Raw genomic sequence first — 7,750 nt, 5'->3', positions numbered from 1 at the left:
CCCACTCGCACCCGACTCATGTTGTGTGTGTTCGAGAGCTATATCGGAGATATCAAACTTATGGTGCGCGTATTCGAGAGCTATATCGGATACCAGATGACACGTTGTGCGGAGAGCATGGATTTAGTTCTTGGTACCAGTGTTGGACTCTGCTGATATTATTTCGATCCGGGTCGGTGGGTATTAATCACTTTTACCCCTTGCTTTTCAGAAAAAAGTATGTTTTCTTTATTGTTTTACCCCTAAAATAATACGGGTAACTGATTTGGATTGGTCAAAGATTGAGGATTGTTCTTAGTCAATATCGAGACAATATGACCGATATGACCAATACGATACCAATACTTGAAACCATGGTGAATAGCCCTATCACCAGCTGTAGGAACCATGGGCCTCCGCCCCCGCCACGGGATCGCGATACTGCACGTAGCGCGTGTACACACGCTCTAGGGTTCAACCCTAATGAGATGAGATAGTATCCCCTGGTCGTCAAATGCCAAGGGAGGGATACACGCTATGGGTAAAAGGGAGTCACCACCTAGAAAAGGGTCTAGGACCATAAATGTCTCCCCCAATCAAGGGAGAGAGACTAATGACTCTGATGGATAAGGCTAGTTTGCACCAAGATTCTGGGCAAGTGTCAAGTGACAGACTGGGAAGGTGTTAGGCACCCAGTCTGCCCGACCCGAAGGCCGGTCTCTTTTTGTTTGACCGAAGTTTGTTTGTACCCTACTAACTAGTCCTAAATCTGGGTCACTAAAAATCCTAAACTAGGTATCTAAGCATGACATGTGAAAACCCTAAACCAAATGTCTAAATTATGCTAGCTAGGTTATGATGCAAATAATGAAATGATTACACTAATTAAATAAGCCTAAATGATTTAATTAATGTATTATGAGTCTTAGATTAAGCTAATGAAATAAGCCTAAACCTAGGATTAGTTTAGCAACTTATGAAACCCTAAATTAAACTAACTCGATTAATTGAGTCTAACCTAGATGGATGATTAATGAATTTATGAAATCCTAAATTGAATCAGTTAAAATGGTTAATCCTAATCCTTAGTAATTTGTGAAATAAATTATTGCAATCCTACTTAATCTAATTGGTAAAAATATTTTTAAATTAAATGGGGCCTAATTAAATTAGAAAAGTTAAATGGGCTAATTACATTAAATGAATGCATTTTTTCTAATCTACCTAATCTAGTATAGGAGGATTAAACTAAACCTAAGGTTTAATTAAATTAATTATGAAACCTAATTGGACTAATTATGTCTACTTTAAGCTAATCCTAAGATGAGTTAAACATTTTTCAAAACCCTAGTTAATCTAATGAGAAGAGAATCTTTTAACTAATTAATCTAGTTAATTATCCTACATTAAATAACTAATTAGTTGATTGATTAAAATAAACAAACCCCTAGAGGGAAAAAGATTGGTAATTACACAAATTTAATAAATTGAATTGAATGAAGAAATCAAATGCAGTGATTAAAAAAAAACTAAATAAATTAACCACAATTAAACAAACAACAGTCGAAATGATTAATTAAGTTAAGTAAGTTATTTTAATTAATCTAAATTAGTACTACACTAATGCAAGTGAATGTTGGAGTACAAAAGATAGGAGATAGTAGGAAAACCCAAATCCCCAATACGCACCTAATGCTACGAGCCGGTTTGAAGGGGGCCAGCCACGCCCTTGCTAACATACGCTCTAGACTACATCCCATACATTATTAAGAGGAAAATAAAATGAACATCAAACCAAGAATGGACAAAGAAAAATGAAGAACAAAAGAGGGGAAGATTCCACATAGAAAACATAAATGAAATAACAGGTCCCCTTCCCATGGCCAAAAGATTCATGCCCACATTCTCAAAATTGGATTTTCACCCGACACCAACATTTCCATCAAATTCCTCATTCTCAACATACAATCTGGCTGTTTATCCTATGCCCGAAAGATATTCGATCAAATGCCCAAACCAACCGTCTCCTCCTATAATTCAATGATTGCAGCCTACCTCAAACAAGGTCAAGCTGGAGGATCTCTGAATTTGATCCGCAAACTCACTCCCTCAAATGAAAAACCAGATGGGTTCACGTTTTCCTTGATTTTGAAACTGCCTACAACAGCTACGTGTGATGTAATGTTGTCTTGTGATATTGGGAAGTGCACTTATACATGTACTCAAAATGTGGGAGAACTGAGGAAGCACGGAGAATTTTCAACTATATGCCAGAAAAGAATGGCCTTTCATGGACTTCCATGATTGATGGGTATGGGAAGAATGGAAATCCTACATAAGCACTTGAGCTCTTCAACAAAATGCAAATAGATTATGAAATTAAACCCAATTATGTTACATTCCTTAGTGCACTCTCAGCTTGTGGACATGCAGGGTTGGTTGCTAAGCAGGGAAGAAGAAGAGAAAAAGAAGAAGAAGAAGAAGAAAATGAAGAAGAAAGGAGGAGGAAGGTGTGGCTGCAGGTCCTGTTGTAGCAGCAGGGAAGAAGAAAAGAAGAAGAAGAAGAAGGAGGAGAAAGGAGTGTTCGGTTGCAGGTTCAGTTAGGAAGAAAGGAGAAGAAAGGAGGTGTGGCTGCAGGTCCGGTTGCAGCAGCAGGGAAGAGGAAGAGAAAAAGAAGAAGGAGAAGAAAGGAGTGTTCGGTTGCAGGTTCAGTTAGGAAGAAAAAGAAGAAGAAGAAGGAGGAAAGGAAGAAGAGCTGGGGAAGTGGGTTCGGTTAGGAGGTTTGGAAGACGATGCGGACGACGACAGTGCAGTCATAGGCGACGGTGGAAGGCTGTGCTTGAACGGCCGCGACGGGATCACCCTTCCTTTGAGTAGGGAGTGGAAGAACAGGAGAAGATGAGAAGAAGGAGAAGAAGAAGAAGAAGAGAGTGGAGAGGGACGGCTGGAGAAGAAAGATGGAAGAGAGGAAGAAGAATAAGGAATGGGATTAGGTTACAGTTGAGATCCTAATCTAAGGGTCTAGATTAAAAGAGCAAAGACAATTTAAAAAGAAAAAACTAGACCAAATCAAATCTACATGTTAAAAAAAAAACAATTAAACTTAATTAATCAAAAAAAATCAATTATCTAAATACCTTTAATTGGACCGAAATAAACCGATTTATATCTAATAAACCACATTGAACCAAATTGAGACTAATTAATTAATCTAAACAAATCAAGTATTAATAAATTAGAAATTAATCTATTAAATTAGATAAGCTAGGTCTAAACTGCAATTAGGAGAAGAAAAATACCTTAAGCCGGCTTTAATCAAGAAACAAGGGGAGATAACCCTTGTGCTTCAAGGCCAAAACTGAATCGAACCGAATCGGACCGAACCGAATCAGACTAAGTCTCCCGGCTCAAGGAAGGATTACACATTTAAACTTTTATAGAGATTATTTATTTAGAGAGAGGGAATTAGAAAAAACCTTCATGGGGCCATATTCCTTCTCTCAAATTTTTCTCAATTTTTCTCCCCCCCCTCTTGGAAGAGGGGAAGGGCTATTCTTATAGCCTTGGGACTTGGGACAATTCTCTCAAATTTCCGATGTGGGACTAAAAAACTAGAGAGAATTGTCCCAAAAGGCTTGCTTTTGGACAAAGGGGTTTGGGCGCCATGTGGCACCCTTTGGTTGCCCGGAATGGAATCTGATACCGAACTTTGGAGTCAACTTTCGGGGGTCATATCTTTCAAACCGTTTGTCGGAATTCGACGTGTAATATGTTGTTAGAAAGCTCAGTCCGAGCACTATCCAATGATGTGAGACATGATTGTAGTCTTGATCGGGAACCTTTACAAAAATATGCATAAAGTAGGGACCCTGATCATATAATGAAAGAGAGAATCGGGCGTCGATTCGCATAGTTCTCGCATCAAAGTGTAATGTCCGACTTGAGGAGACAAACAACAATAATCCACAACATCAAATTCTAATTTTTGAAAACATTTTCTCTTGAAAGTTTATAGGAAAAATTTGTCATTTTCTACTCTAAGTTTGAAAATTCTCCAAGTATAAAATGTCCAACATGTAATCCTTCATATTATCATCATTGCCGGGGGGTGACAAAATTCGGTGTCTACAGATTGCCCCTCTTTGACCGAGACCTGTGTAACATTCGAAAGGCAAAGAAAAGAACACACCATTTTGTCACCAGGAGCAATGTACTACCGACATCCGGCTCAAGGATGGCGGAGGTGCAAGTGCAAATGCAAAACGAGAGATAAGACTAAAGATAGGAAATGTCGATCGATAACACATGCAAAATCAAGTAGTGTGTGGGTGCTACCGTGATATAAAGCCTATCATAGTCGATCAATATGCAGGTAAAACCTAGACTAAGGATGCACATGCAATATGTCATTCTTAGTGTAAAGAACCAAGTAGACAATGAATGCAGGTATGAAAGAGTACAAATGCAATTGGCTGTCAGGTATAAATAACCAAACACACCATCAATGTATGAGACACAAATTTAAATGCAATTGGACGTCACTGGTATAAAGAACCAAGCAAGCCCTGAATGCGAGTATGGAAAAGAGTGTAAATACAATCAACCGTTAGGTGTAAATAACTAAACGGATTGCGAATGTATGTATGGTGAAAACATAATTAGCCAATATTGGTATAAAGAACCAAGTAGACTATGAATGCAAGTATGATAAAAGAAGTGTAAATGCAATCAGCTGTCATTGGTATAAAGAACCAAGCAGACCATAAGTGCAAATATGAGACAATGGTGTAAATGAATGGTCAAACACAAGAGAAACTAGGTTTGACCTTGGTGTAAGTAACCACCAGATGCAACTTTCAATCTCAACAGCCGGACTTAAGATAGAAATGACATTTGTATAAACAACTGCCAGACCCGATCTTCAGTTCGAAAACAACTAGACTTAAATGGAGGTGACATTGGTGTAAATAACCGTCAGATCCAATCTTCGGCTTAAATAACCGGACTATGAGGTGAGATTGACATTAGTGTAAATAACCGTCAAACCCGATCTTCGGTGTAAATAACCGGACCTGAAATGGAATTGGCAATGGTGTAAAGAACCATCTGAACCAATCTTCGGTTTAAACAATCGAACTCGAACTGAAGCCGACATTTGGTGTAAATAACCGGACTTGAAATGGAATTGGCCATGGTGTAAAGAACCATTGAACCAATCTTCGGTGTAAATAACCGGACTTGAAATGGAAATGGCCATGGTATAAAGAACCATTGAACCAATCTTCGGTGTAAATAACCGGACTTGAAATGGAATTGGCAATGGTGTAAAGAACCATCTGAACCAATCTTCGGTGTAAATAACCGGACTTGAAATGGAGCTGACATTGGTGTAAATAACCGCCAGGCCCGATCTTCGGTGTAAATAATCGGACTTGAAATGGAATTGGCAATGGTGTAAAGAACCATCTGAACCAATCTTCGGTGTAAATAACCGGACTTGAAATGGAGCTGACATTGGTGTAAATAACCGCCAGGCCCGATCTTCGGTGTAAATAACCAAACTTGAAATGGAATTGGCAATGGTGTAAAGAACCATTGAACCAATCTTCGGTATAAATAACCGGACTTGAAATGGAGCTGACATTGGTGTAAATAACCGTCAGGCCCAATCTTCGGTGTAAATAACCGGACTTGAAATGGAATTGGTCATGGTATAAAAAACCATTGAACCCATCTTCATGAGATGATGCATTTGAGGTTTAATACCGAAAAATCTTAAATGTTCAACATTTTAATCATGAGATGTAATGATATTGCAATTAAATTTAAACAAACATCAACCTGATTGGTTAGACAAAGGATTAGTCATGCAAATCCTAACACTATGCTCACGTAAGAGAGTGTAAATGACCACAACTATAAAAAGGAGTGAGAAGTGTTTACATTGGAAAATGACAAAGAAGGATTTTGCCAAAACAAATTTTACCATGAGAACGAAGCTAAAACAAGGGAGGTAACCCATCAATGAGTGTTGCCCCAGACTGTGACATCTCCATTTTGCTCGGCCTAAACTCACATAAATCTTGCCTGAATATGCATTACTTGCATGTATCTGCAACTTATGGCAATATAGTTTGATGTCTCCAATTGTAATGGCTTTCGGTTGCTCCGACCAAATCTTTATCTCATGGTGAACATCCTCAACATGTTGATCCCTTCTTTTCCTTGTGAGTGCACCTTTCTGATGTTGCCCACATTTTATGAGCAGGGACAGTAGTAAATTCCTTGGCTGCTTCTCAAGACTTGAGGGGTGGCTCTTTAAAATACCCAAAACATCATGTCTATGGCCCAAGCTCTAAGGAATAAGTAGTAAGCCAATCGAATAATATGAAAAGGATGCAGACCCAATGGTTCTACCAAGTGTAGAGTTGGGAGCTATTGCGTGGAATGACGAGCTCACTAGAGAAATCACGCCAACTAAGGAGGCTTAGAAGAAAGGGCTAAGTGGTGAAACTCTTGGGAATCCGTCGAAATAAGAGACGGGAGAAAGAGTTCGAGTCTAAGCAGGCCATCTCCTGATGATAAAAGTAGCAATGATCAAATCGCCTTCAAAATAGGTAGCCAAGCAAGGACATTCATATCAAGCCCAAACAAAACAAGGCAATATGGTGATTGAGGTGATGGACCGAGCTTGAAATTGACTTCTCAAGCTGCCTACGTATCCTGAGTAAATCAGGAATCAGGTCGGACGTAGTTCCTGCCGTGGATGATGTATTGACTGTAAAGCCTTGATAATTAAGTTCCATCATAACTGGGTGAGCTCGAAGTTATCGGAGAAAATCTCACCACATTTAGCCTAGGAGGACTTGTTGGGTTATAATGGGGCTTAGGACTTGGTTCCAAATGAGGGAAAAAGCTCAAATATGCCCCCAGGGTTTAACTAGAATCTTTCAATTTTTGCCTTTATTGCCTTCATTCTTTTTCTTCAATTTTTGTGAGCAATTTTCTCTCTTGCCCCTGCCTAGGGTATTGGATTGCTTTTGGATTAAAGCTTTGCTCTCTTTTTTTTTTTTTTTTTTTTTTTTTTTTTTTTTTTTTTTTTTTTTTTTTTTTTTTTTTTTTTTTTTTTTTTTTTTTTTTTTTTTTTTTTTTTTTTTTTTTTTTTTTNGTTGGAGCTTTGCTATCTTTTTGTTATTGAATTTTGAAATGGAAAAGTGTTTTTCCCCAACATTGGCAATATCAGGCTCTGGTACAAAAAATGTCTTCTAATCAGACCCCAGAGGCTAGTAGGATTAAGTATGTGAAGGGTACCTTGGTCATGGGATATGGGTAGGCCATAATGGGCTTTCCAAAGGATAGGCTTAGGCCCAAAAAGGATAACTAGCGGATTTAAAATTCTCATGATTTTTCCCGGATAACTAGCGGCCAAGGATGCCCTCCCTTAATAGGCTTAATGATGTGAAAAATTCTCTTTAAACTCCTTACTCGTTGGAAGGGGATCAAATGTGTGGAGAGCTCAAGACCTTTTATTACCAAGGCTTTGACACCAAAATGAATGACGAATGACTGATGGGCTCCTTTTTTGTTTCTTTCCTTCTTTTTTTTTGTTGCTCTTTCCTTTTTTCTATATTTGATTTTTTTCTTTGATTCCTTTTTGTTGATTTGAAGAAAATAGGCGATAGATCACTGCAAGATTCATCATCAAGAGATGGAAATGGGGAGGAGAACAAACAAAATACTCAAAATAAACTATTTCATTAAAAACTGAAAC

At 38.3% G+C, this 7,750-nt stretch overlaps 1 protein-coding gene across 1 annotated transcript in view; it reads right to left on the bottom strand.

The window, feature by feature from the left end:
* Positions 1-3,500, bottom strand: part of LOC122067086 — a 7,109-nt gene extending 3,609 nt beyond the window's left edge. The window contains exon 1 of the mRNA XM_042630935.1: positions 3,279-3,500. The gene's annotated coding sequence lies outside the window, so the exon portion shown is untranslated. The remainder of the gene's footprint in view (positions 1-3,278) is intronic.
* Between the last annotated feature and the right edge of the window lie 4,250 nt (positions 3,501-7,750).

The sequence above is a fragment of the Macadamia integrifolia genome, unplaced genomic scaffold (assembly GCF_013358625.1).
Source record: "Macadamia integrifolia cultivar HAES 741 unplaced genomic scaffold, SCU_Mint_v3 scaffold2701, whole genome shotgun sequence".
Lineage (NCBI taxonomy): Eukaryota > Viridiplantae > Streptophyta > Magnoliopsida > Proteales > Proteaceae > Macadamia > Macadamia integrifolia.
The sequence above is the reverse complement of the archived record's forward strand: the minus strand, read 5'-3'. Positions and strand labels throughout refer to the sequence as shown.